The 10275-nt window shown below is 42.2% G+C and overlaps 2 long non-coding RNA genes across 4 annotated transcripts; one reads left to right on the top strand and one right to left on the bottom strand.

Moving 5' to 3' along the window:
* Positions 1-786: 786 nt before the first annotated feature.
* On the bottom strand, positions 787-4977 carry LOC309358824. Its single transcript, XR_014163644.1, has 3 exons — positions 4848-4977; positions 3544-3710; positions 787-852 (listed from the first exon to the last, which is right to left on the bottom strand). It is a non-coding gene; the product is annotated as an uncharacterized lncRNA (long non-coding RNA).
* LOC309358790 lies at positions 848-9283 on the top strand. Of its 3 annotated transcripts, none has more exons than XR_014163601.1 (4): positions 848-1027; positions 6891-7033; positions 8155-8250; positions 9242-9283. It is a non-coding gene; the product is annotated as an uncharacterized lncRNA (long non-coding RNA). The 3 variants fall into 3 exon arrangements; XR_014163602.1 differs by lacking the exon at positions 848-1027 and adding an exon at positions 2237-2902; XR_014163603.1 differs by lacking the exon at positions 848-1027 and adding an exon at positions 5066-5079.
* The last annotated feature ends 992 nt before the right edge of the window (positions 9284-10275 follow it).

The following is a 10275-nucleotide window of genomic DNA, read 5'->3' as shown; positions in this document are numbered from 1 at the left end:
TAGATGGATTCCAGCTCCCATCACTTTCCGTCAGCATGGCCAATGGCTATGAGCGATGGGATTTGTAATCTAACAGCATCTGGAGAACCATAAATTCCCCACTGTATATATATATCCCTCAGTGCCACCACAAAAAAACAGCAAGTTCTCAGGGGGAAATAAAACAGGGGGAAAATGTTTGGTGCTGAGGAAGTTACTGATGTACGGCTTTTTATCTATATGCTCTAGCAATTTGATCAGGACTGTTTTAAACTAAAATCTGAGGGGGGAGGGAGAAGACCCAGGTAACATGTTGACGTTGATATCAGGAAAGGTCCTAGAATGTAATGATCTCAGGCAGGCAAGCTAGACCCTATCAGAATTAATGACTCTCTGGCAGTTTTATAGTAAGTTTATTTATAAATTACATCCAAAGCATGGCTCCCAACCTGCCACACTTTGATACGAGTTGGTCTCTCTGAGTCTTTGCCCCTGTCACAGCAAAAAGGGTGCCAAAGTCCAGTCCTTCCTCTTCCATTGCATTTTAACCCTTTCAGTTCTTCTGGTTCGGAGAGAAGGAGGGTGGAATTCCCTCCACCCTGCTTTCATAAGAAGAACCCTCTGCACGCTGTTTATCTTCTGGTTGCATAGCAACCCCCTCACTGCCATCTAACTCTCCCCCCTTCTTGTGAGCTGTCCGAGTCTGCTGCTCTAGCTGAGTCAGGGAACTCTTGGTAAAGGGGGGCTGAGCTCACCCACACCTGCTCTGTCTGCATTCTTTCGTCTCCAGAGTCAGACTCTGATGCTCTTTGTACTAACAATCCTTCATCTCCAGTGTCAGACTCTTCCCAGGCATTCGATTCAGCCACGTCCCTGACATAGAACATATAATTAAATGGTTGGTCTGTTAGCACTCAGAAAAGGATGTTGTGATTACTAAGATCCAGCATAGGTTTCTCAAAAACAGTTAATGCCAGACGAAACTTATTTACTTTTTGGATAGAGTTAAAAACTTAGTGGATCAGTAATGCGGTTGACATAGATTCAGGTAGGTAGCCGTGTTGGTCTGATGCAGTCAAAATAATAAATAAATGTGTTTTTTTAAAAAAGAAAAATTAGTCCAGTAGCACCTTAGAGTCCAACTAAGTTTGTTCTGGGTATAAGCTTTTGTGTGCAGGCACACTTTCAGATACCTGACATAGTGGCTGTTGACATAGTTTATTTTCATTTCAGTACAGTGGTACCTCAGGTTACAGACGCTTCAGGTTACAGACTCCACTAACCAAGAAATAGTACCTCAGATTAAGAACTTTGCTTCAGGATGAGAACAGAAATCGTGCGGCGGCAGCGGAACGCCCTACTAGCTAAACTAGTACCTCAGGTTACGAACAGTTTCAGGTTAAGAATGGACCTCCAGAGTGGGTTAAGTTCTTAACCTGAGGTACGACTGTAAGGCTTTTGACAAAGTACCCCATTTTATTCTTGCTGAGAAGCCATTTAAATGTGGACTAGACAAAGTTATTGTTAGGTGGATTTCCAGCTATTAATTGACCAAACCCAAATAGTGTTCTCTAATGGTTCCTCACCATCCTGGAAAAAGTGACAAGTTGGGTGCCACAGTGTTCTGTCCTGGGCCCATAGTTGTTCAGTATCTTTATAAATAACTCAGATGAAGGAACTGAGGGGATACTCATCAAATTGGAGAACTGGGCCCAAACTAACAAACATGAATTTCGATAGGGACGCGGGTGGTGCTGTGGGTTAAACCACAGAGCCTAGGACTTGCCGATCAGAAGGTCGGCTGTTTGAATCCCAGCGATGGGGTGAGCTCCCGTTGCTCAGTCCCTGCTCCTGCCAACCTAGCAGTTCAAAAGCACGTCAAAGTGCAAGTAGATAAATAGGTACCGCTCTGGCGGGAAGGTAAACAGTGTTTCCATGCGCTGCTCTGGTTTGCAAGAAGTGGCTTAGTCATGCTGGCCACATGACCTGGAAGCTGGACGCCGGCTCCCTCGGCCAATAAAGTGAGATGAGCGCCGCAACCCCAGAGTCCTCCACGAATGGACCTAATGGTCAGGGGTCCCTTTACCTTTACCTAACAGAACTGGGCCCAAACTAACAAAAATGAATTTCAATAGGGGCAAATGTCAGGAAGAACCAGCTGCACAAATATAAAATGGGGGACAACTAGATTGCTAAGGGATCTTAGTAGTCCAAAAGCTCCAGGGGAGTCAAGGGTGTGAAGTAGCAGGGGAAAAAAAGCTAATGCTATTCTAGGCTGCATTAACAAAAATATAGTGTCCAGATCAAGGGAAGTCATCGTCCTACTCAATTCTGTCTTGTTTAGACCACACCTGGGGTACTGTGTTCAGTTCTTGGCACCACAATTTAAGAAAGATATTGAGAAGCTGGACTGTGTGCATGGGAGGGCAACCAAGATTATAAAAGTTCTGGATACCAAGCATTATGAGGAGCAATTGAAGGAATTGGTTATGTTTAGCTTGGAAAAGAGGAGTCTGAGAGGAGATTTGATAGGCATCTTCAAGTATCTCAAGGGCTGTCACATGGAAGATGGAATAAGCTTGCTTTCTCCTACTGTGGAGGGTAGGACTCAGCTCAATGGATTCAAGTTACAAGAAAGGTGATTCTGACTAAACATCAGGAATAACTTTTGGGTGGTAAGAGCTGTTGGACAGTGGAACAGACTCCATCGGAAGGTGGTGGCCTGTTCTTCACTGGTGGTTTTTAAGCAGAGATTGGATAGCCATCTGGCATGGATGCTTTAGTTGAGATTCCTGCATTGCCAAGGGTTGGATTAGATGACCCTCATTCTATGACTCATTCTAGGTGCTGATCTGTGGCCACACACCCAACAGCTGCAGAGGAATCTTCTCCTCAATCTTCCATCCATCCCAGCCACCTACTTGTGAGCTTGACTAAGAATGCCTTGGTCTATATTTCCTAATCCACAAACAAATACTAGCATGCAGCAAAAGCAAAATAAGGCTAATTAATGTCCTGACCTTTATCAACCTCTTTCTCTCTCTGTCCCAAGCTGTACTTTACAAACACTGACGGTGAAGATAATTGAACTCTCTTCCTTTAATTTGTGGAAATGAATTCTTAGCTGGTTCTTATTAGTCAATTATATCGCCTGGAAGGAATTAGAGCAGATTGATCGGGCCCTTTCCGTTAATAGCAGTTAACGTGTCTGGCTACAAGGAAATACCAGCCATCATCTCCAAAGTTTCCGCTACGCACTTGGCTGGCCTTTGGTCAAGTAATATACAGATATAGCTATAGAAACTGCAAGGGGTTCTTGGTTTGATCTCAGTCTCATGATCCACAGCTTAGCACTCATTTCCATATTTGCAAACATAATTTCCCCCCCCTGGACACTGGAAATGTGCACTAAACATATGCTATATTCCACTGTACTTCCGGAAGTGCCTTTTATGTCATATGAAAACAGAAAACAGTTAGGGGAATGTTGGGAACATGGAATAAGCTTCTATGGGAATGAAGCTCAAGGCGGCGGGGAATGCACATTCTTCTATCTATCCCTACCTCTGTTTCTCTTTCCTTTCTCTATTGCAGTGGTGGGGAATCTTGGAGTCTCCAGATATTGCTGTACTCAAATTCCCATTGGCACCAAGTAGCATGGCCCATAGTCAACAATGATTCCCTCACCCCTGTTCTATTGTCTTCCATGTGATCATTTCTGGATTATAAGTCTGACAGATCAAGGACAAGTTCTCTGATATGTTTTAAGGTGCATAGATGGCACAATATAAATTCATGATGATATCTGCAGCCATTTTCTTATTGGAAGGTGTACATCAGGTACATTGTACATCCAAGTGTTCAACCATGTTGGTTATCAGTTGAAGGTAGTGGTGGTTGGAAGGGAGAAATCCCTTAAAGTCAGAAAACTTATTTTTTAAAATATGTTCTATTTTATAAGGGCTGAAGAAGCCCTTTGGGGGTGAAGCAAGGGAGATATCTGAAAACCTTGTTCTGCCCAAGTTAGCAGTTTGTAACTGCACCAGGCAGCTTGTGCCAGCAGTCTACATCAGCTGTGTTGTTCTTGTTACCTTGAGGACTTTTCTATTTTTATAGAAGAAGAAGAAGAAGACGAAGAAGAAGAAGAAGAAGAAGAAGAAGAAGAAGAAGAAGAAGAAGAAGAAGAAGAAGAAGAAGAAGAATAGTAGTAGTAGTAGGAGTAGGAGTAGTAGTTTGGATTTGATATCCCACTTTATCACTACCCAAAGGAGTCTCAAAGCGGCTAACAATCTCCTTTCCCTTCCTCCCCCACATCAAACACTCTGTGAGGTGAGTGGGGCTGAGAGACTTCAGAGAAGTGTGACTAGCCCAAGCAGCTGCATGTGGAGGAGCGGAGACGTGGAGGAGCAGAGACGTGAACCCAGTTCCCCAGATTACGAATCTACCGCTCTTAACCACTACACCAAACTGGCTCTTGAAGGATTGTGTTATACAGGAACTTACAAGAAGCAGCAATAAGAAAGCCTAAGGATGTGTAATACAGGAACTCACAAAAAGAAACAAGAAGAAAAGAAGAAATGTATTATCATAGGTTAAATACAGTATATATGAACTGTATAGGTTACACATACTGGACTAGACCAATAAAATGTTCACAGATTATTATTCAGCCTGTTGCACTTTGTGTATTGTAATAACTGTATTTGCGTAGCAAGGTATTGAATTTGTTTTGACAGAGCTGTAATCAGGCAACGTTCAACCATGTTGATTATCAGTTGAAGGTAGCATTGGTTGGAAGGGGAAAATTCCTTGAAGTCAGAAAACTTATTTTTAAAATATGTTCTATTTTATAATGTACAGTTGTTTACCTTGGTTTCCGAACAGCTTATTTCTAGAACGTTTTGGCTCCCAAACGTTGCAAACCTGGAAGTGACTGTTCTGGTTTGCGAACTATTTTTGGAAGCCGAACATCCGACAGGGCTTCCATGGCTTCTGATTGGCTGCAGGAGCTACCTGCAGCCAATCAGAAGCCGTGCTTTGGTTTTCGAATGTTTTGAAATTCAAATGGCCTTCCGGAATGGATTCCGTTCAACTTCCAAGGTACGACTGTATATAAACAATCAGAAGAACAGGTGAAAAGGAATTTAAAATGAATAGAGATACAAATGAGCAAAGTAACAAATATAGATACAAATCAGTTAAGTAACAAAGTCCTGTTCATGAAAGAAAGAAAAAAGTGGGAATAATTGTTCTCTGCTAATTTAAATGAATTTGGCTTGCTAGCAGGTTTTAAGGTTAATAATAAAAAACTCCAAGAATGTTAATAAAACATATGACAGCAGAAGATCAAAATGGAGAAAACTAGACTTCAAATTGGAAAAAAGTAAAGTATTTAGGTATAACCATGACAAATATAAATTGTATGTTGTTTCCAAATAATTATGTTAAGACATGGATGGAAATTAAAAAGATATGTTAAGTTGGGGAAAATTAATATTGTCCTTGGTGGGTAGAATTTTTGTGATAAAGCATGAGATGAATTACGTGAGCATTACAAAGTTCACACAGAAACATAAATAAAGATTGATTCAACTTTCCTGTGGAAATACTCGGAGGTTATTAAGAAGAAAAAGGATAACAACAAAGAGATGGGAAGATGGGACTTGTGAACATCAAAGCAGCAGAAATATGAGATGATTAGACCCTTTCTGAACTCAAAGCATTTAACCAAATTTAAAATTTGGCTAAATATTTGGAGTTTATTATGTACTGGTATAATTTGGAATAATTAATGTGATATGATTGGTTTGTTAAATGGAAATTTAATAAAAAATATTTTAAAAAAAGAATTTTTGTGATAAAGATGAATATATTGCCCAGAATGATGTTTTTTGTTCCATTACAGCTAATGACTTACAGTACCATTCAAAGAATGGCAAAAAGACTTATCAAGGTTTTGAAGGCAAGCGGGGGGGACGGACGGACGGGGGACTACATTTTAAAATATTACAAGATTTAAAGGGAGGATTGGGTGTACCAAACCTAAAACTGTATTTTTTAGCCCATTGTTTAGTGTGGATGCAGGACTGGATGAGATTGAGAAAGAAGAGGGTCCTGGAAAAGAGGGACATGACCTAAAGTATGGATGGCGTGGATATTTGTGGCACCACAAAGTTAAAGTGGACTTTAAAAATCACTTTATTATATGTGACATATTAATAATTTGGAATAAATACAAGTCTAGATTGTGCCCAAAGACCACCGTTATGGATGTCATCACAAGAAACTTTCTACAGAAAAGAGATAAAATGCAAAGAGAAATGTACAACATGCCAAGAATTTTTAAAATTGCATCAAGGAGACTATAAAATTAAAAGAAGAGAACAGCTAATAGAGGAAGGTTGTGATTTTCTTATATGCCATTAGCAGAGAGGTTTAAATTGGATGAAAACACATTTGGTATAGATATAGAACAAGGAAAGTCAGGCTTTGAAACTCAACTGAGAGCAGAGGATGAACATGTTGCTACAAAGATGTATAACCTTTTGTTGAAATTCAAAGCCCAAGAAGAAGAAGTTAAAGAACATATGATTAAATGGGCAAAATATTTATGTTATAATATACAGATGGAACTGGCGGAGTATATGCGGACCAAAGGGTTAAAATTTATATTATGTTATAATGTTAAAGAGAACTTTTATAAAATGATGCATCCTTTGTATTTAACTCCTGAGAAATTGTTTAGAATATACAAAAGTGTTTCAGGTATTTTCTGGAAGTGCCAAGAACATGGGGAAACATTTGATCGTGCTTGGTGGACATGTGAAAAGGCTAAAAATACAAATACATACATTGAAACAGAAGATTTTAAAGATTAATATCCAACTGAAGCCAGAACTTTTTTCTTTTAGGGTTAATGGATACATAATTGGAAAGGTTTATGGAAGATTATTCCAATATATGATTACATGAGCAAGATTTTTGTACTCACAAAGATGGAAAGACACAGTGCTACCTACTACGGAAGAATGACTGATAAAATTATTGGACTTAGGTGAGATGGCAAAGTTAACGCATAATTTGAGAAAAATCATTATTGACCTTTATTAAGAATTGGAAGGAGCGATGCGGGTGGTGCTATGGGTTAAACCACTGAGCCTAGGGCTTGCCGATCAGAAGGTCAGTGGTCCGAATCCCCACAATGGGGTGAGCTCCCATTGTTTGGTCCCAGCTCCTGCCAACCTAGCAGTTTGAAAGCACGTCAAAGTGCAAGTAGATAAATAGGTACCGCTCAGGTGGGAAGGGAAACGGTGTTTCCGTGCGCTGCTCTGGTTCGCCAGAAGCGGCTTAGTCATGCTGGCCACATGACCCGGAAGCTGTACACCGGCTCCCTTGGCCAATAAAGCGAGATGAGCGCCACAACCCCTGGACCTAATGGTTGAGGTCCCTTTACCTTTAAGAATTGGAAATTTCTTATGGACTTTATGCATGAAAGAGAAAATGAACTTATAATATTTGGATTTGAAGATTCAAAAAATATTGGCTTATAGAAAATAGAACAGTTGGGTGTCAATGAGTGAATATTAAATTTAGCTAACTTTTAAAATCCTTTTTCTATTTCCTTTCTTTTCTCTCTTTTTTCCTTTTTCTTTCTTTTCTTCCCCCTCCTCTTCCCCCCTCCCTTTTCTTTGCTCCTGTTCCATTTTAGATTAGATTTTAAAATTATTTCTTTTATTCTGGTGTATTGGATATAAGCTTTTGTGTATCTTTTGGCAAATAAATAAAAAGAAAGAGAAACAGAAACAGAAACCTTATTTTGCTCAATTCTAGTAGCAATATTCTGTTGGGAGCTGCCCAAAGTGACTGGGGTAACCTAGTCACATGGGTGGCATTTAAGTAATAAAATTATCGTTGTTATTATGGAAATAAGGAGACTGGGTTTACACATTTCTGGCACACCTGCAAGGACTCTTTCACTGCCCCAAAGAGGCTGCATTGAGCCAAGGAATTAGGTGGAGCTCATGATTAATTAATCATGTTTATTTATCAACAATTATAGCAATGACAGACGTCAATCTCTTGCCTTTGTTATGCATCTAAGACTAGAAAGTCTAGTCATTAGGCAGGGAGTAAATATGCAACTCATCATGCCCAGGGGTGTATCATATCCCGTAGGAGAGGCCTTGAGATGGTATAAAAAGTTATCTGGACCCAATGATGTCTTCATTCACTCCCTTTAAACTTCTCGGCTGGTTCCTATTGCTGGAGAGGGTAAGTCTAGTCCGTATGCTTGCATGCATTTGACCGATAACAGAACTAAGTCATTCAGCTGGAGTTGAATATGGAAGATGAACTAATTATAAAACGATAGCTTCTGGTTGTGCAAGAGGATATTTTAGAGAATGGGTTTTGATGCAATCAACGACTGCTTAAGAGAAATTTATATATGATAATATATTTCTAGTGCAAAGCTAAGAAGCAGTTATGGATAGGGTTAGCAAATAGACACGGATGCACCACAGATTTGATTTTGAAACCAAATTCAATGCTCCATTTAGAGGTTGCCACCATAACTCTTTACAGTGATACCTAAGGTTGCAGACACTTCAGGTTACAGACACTTCAGGTTACAGACTCTGCTAACCCAGAAATGGTACCTCAGGTTAAGAACTTTGCTTCAGGAAGGGAACAGAAATCGTGCTCTGGGGGCGCGGTGGCAGTGGGAGGCCCCATTAGCTAAAGTGGTACCTCAGGTTAAGAACATTTTTGGTTAAGAACGGACCTCCGGAACCAGTTCTTAACCAGAGGTACCACTGTCTAGACATTTCATTTTCAATGAGTCAAACAGTAATCAATTTGTTGCAGTAGCAGTTTGGTTTTGACATTGGAATTCATATTGTATTTCTTACATTGATTCCTTTTTGTTCGTATTTGCATGCCCCTTGGAGATTTCGGTATATAAAACAAGCCAAGAGGATACAATTGGCTTTGCCATATTGCAATGCCATTACCTCCATTGTATGTTCCCTGTTGTTGTCTGGATGAAAAGTCTCCTTGAGCTCTGGGGATGCTTCTTGTGTGCCTTGATGAAGAACAGGGAGTGGTTTGGGAGTGTGTGCAGAAACCAGCCTACTGCACAAAGGTGAAGTTTGCCTTTGCTGCCACACCCACTTTTGCTCCTGTCTCCTCCTCCCACTGCCATGTGAACCCTTGGAAGGTTGTTGGTGCATGAAAGGCTGATTTTGTCTTACTTATCTTCCAGAGCTAAACCACCAGAAGGGAAACAAAACAGGAGAAAGAACACCCTACACACCAACATAGGAAGATGAGTTCTATGCAGCAGAAGCAGGGTGGTGGCTCCTGCTGTGGAGGAGGAGGTGGAGGAGGTGGCGGCGGTGGTGGTGGAGGTGGCAGCTCATGCTGTGGAAGTAGTGGAGGAGGTTCCATCAGCTATCAAGGCCAAGGAGGGTCATCAGGCTGCTGTTGCTGTTCTGGCGGAGGCGGTGGTGGAGGAGGCAGCGGTGGTGGAGGCGGCCAGAAGATCATCATTGTCTCAGGTGGCGGAGGCGGAGGCGGACAAGGCTGCTGTGGAGGAGGATCAAGTGGTGGAGGAGGCAGCATTGGTGGACAGTCTTCAGGATGCTGCATCGGAGGAGGATCTGGTGGGGGACAGGGGGGTGGAATGAGCCAGCAGAAGATCCCATACATGAGCGGCGGATCTGGTGGTGGAGGAGGGATATGCTGTGGAGGGGGTAGCAGTGGGGGTGGAGGAGGATCAGGAGGTGTTAAAATTATTGGTGGGGGATCTGGCGGTGGAGGGGGAGGGGGAGGGGGAGGCTCCGGTGGGATTAAGGTTATAGGTGGGGGATCTGGTGGTGGTGGAGGAGGGATATGCTGTGGAGGGGGTAGCAGTGGGGGTGGAGGAGGATCAGGAGGTGTTAAAATTATTGGTGGGGGATCTGGCGGTGGAGGGGGAGGGGGAGGTGGAAGCTCCGGTGGAGTTAAGGTTATAGGTGGGGGATCTGGTGGTGGTGGTGGAGGAGGAGGTGGAGGAGGTGGAAGCTCTGGTGGAGTTAAGATTATCGGTGGGGGATCTGGTGGTGGAGGGGGAGGAGGAGGAGGAGGTGGAAGCTCTGGTGGAGTTAAGATTATAGGTGGGGGATCTGGTGGTGGAGGGGGAGGAGGAGGAGGTGGAAGCTCTGGTGGAGTTAAGATTATCGGTGGGGGATCTGGTGGTGGAGGGGGAGGGGGAGGAGGAGGTGGAAGCTCTGGTGGAGTTAAGATTATAGGTGGGGG

The sequence above is a fragment of the Podarcis melisellensis genome (genome assembly GCF_964234715.1).
Source record: "Podarcis melisellensis genome assembly, chromosome: 16".
Lineage (NCBI taxonomy): Eukaryota > Metazoa > Chordata > Lepidosauria > Squamata > Lacertidae > Podarcis > Podarcis melisellensis.
This window is presented reverse-complemented; position numbering and strand designations above follow the sequence as displayed.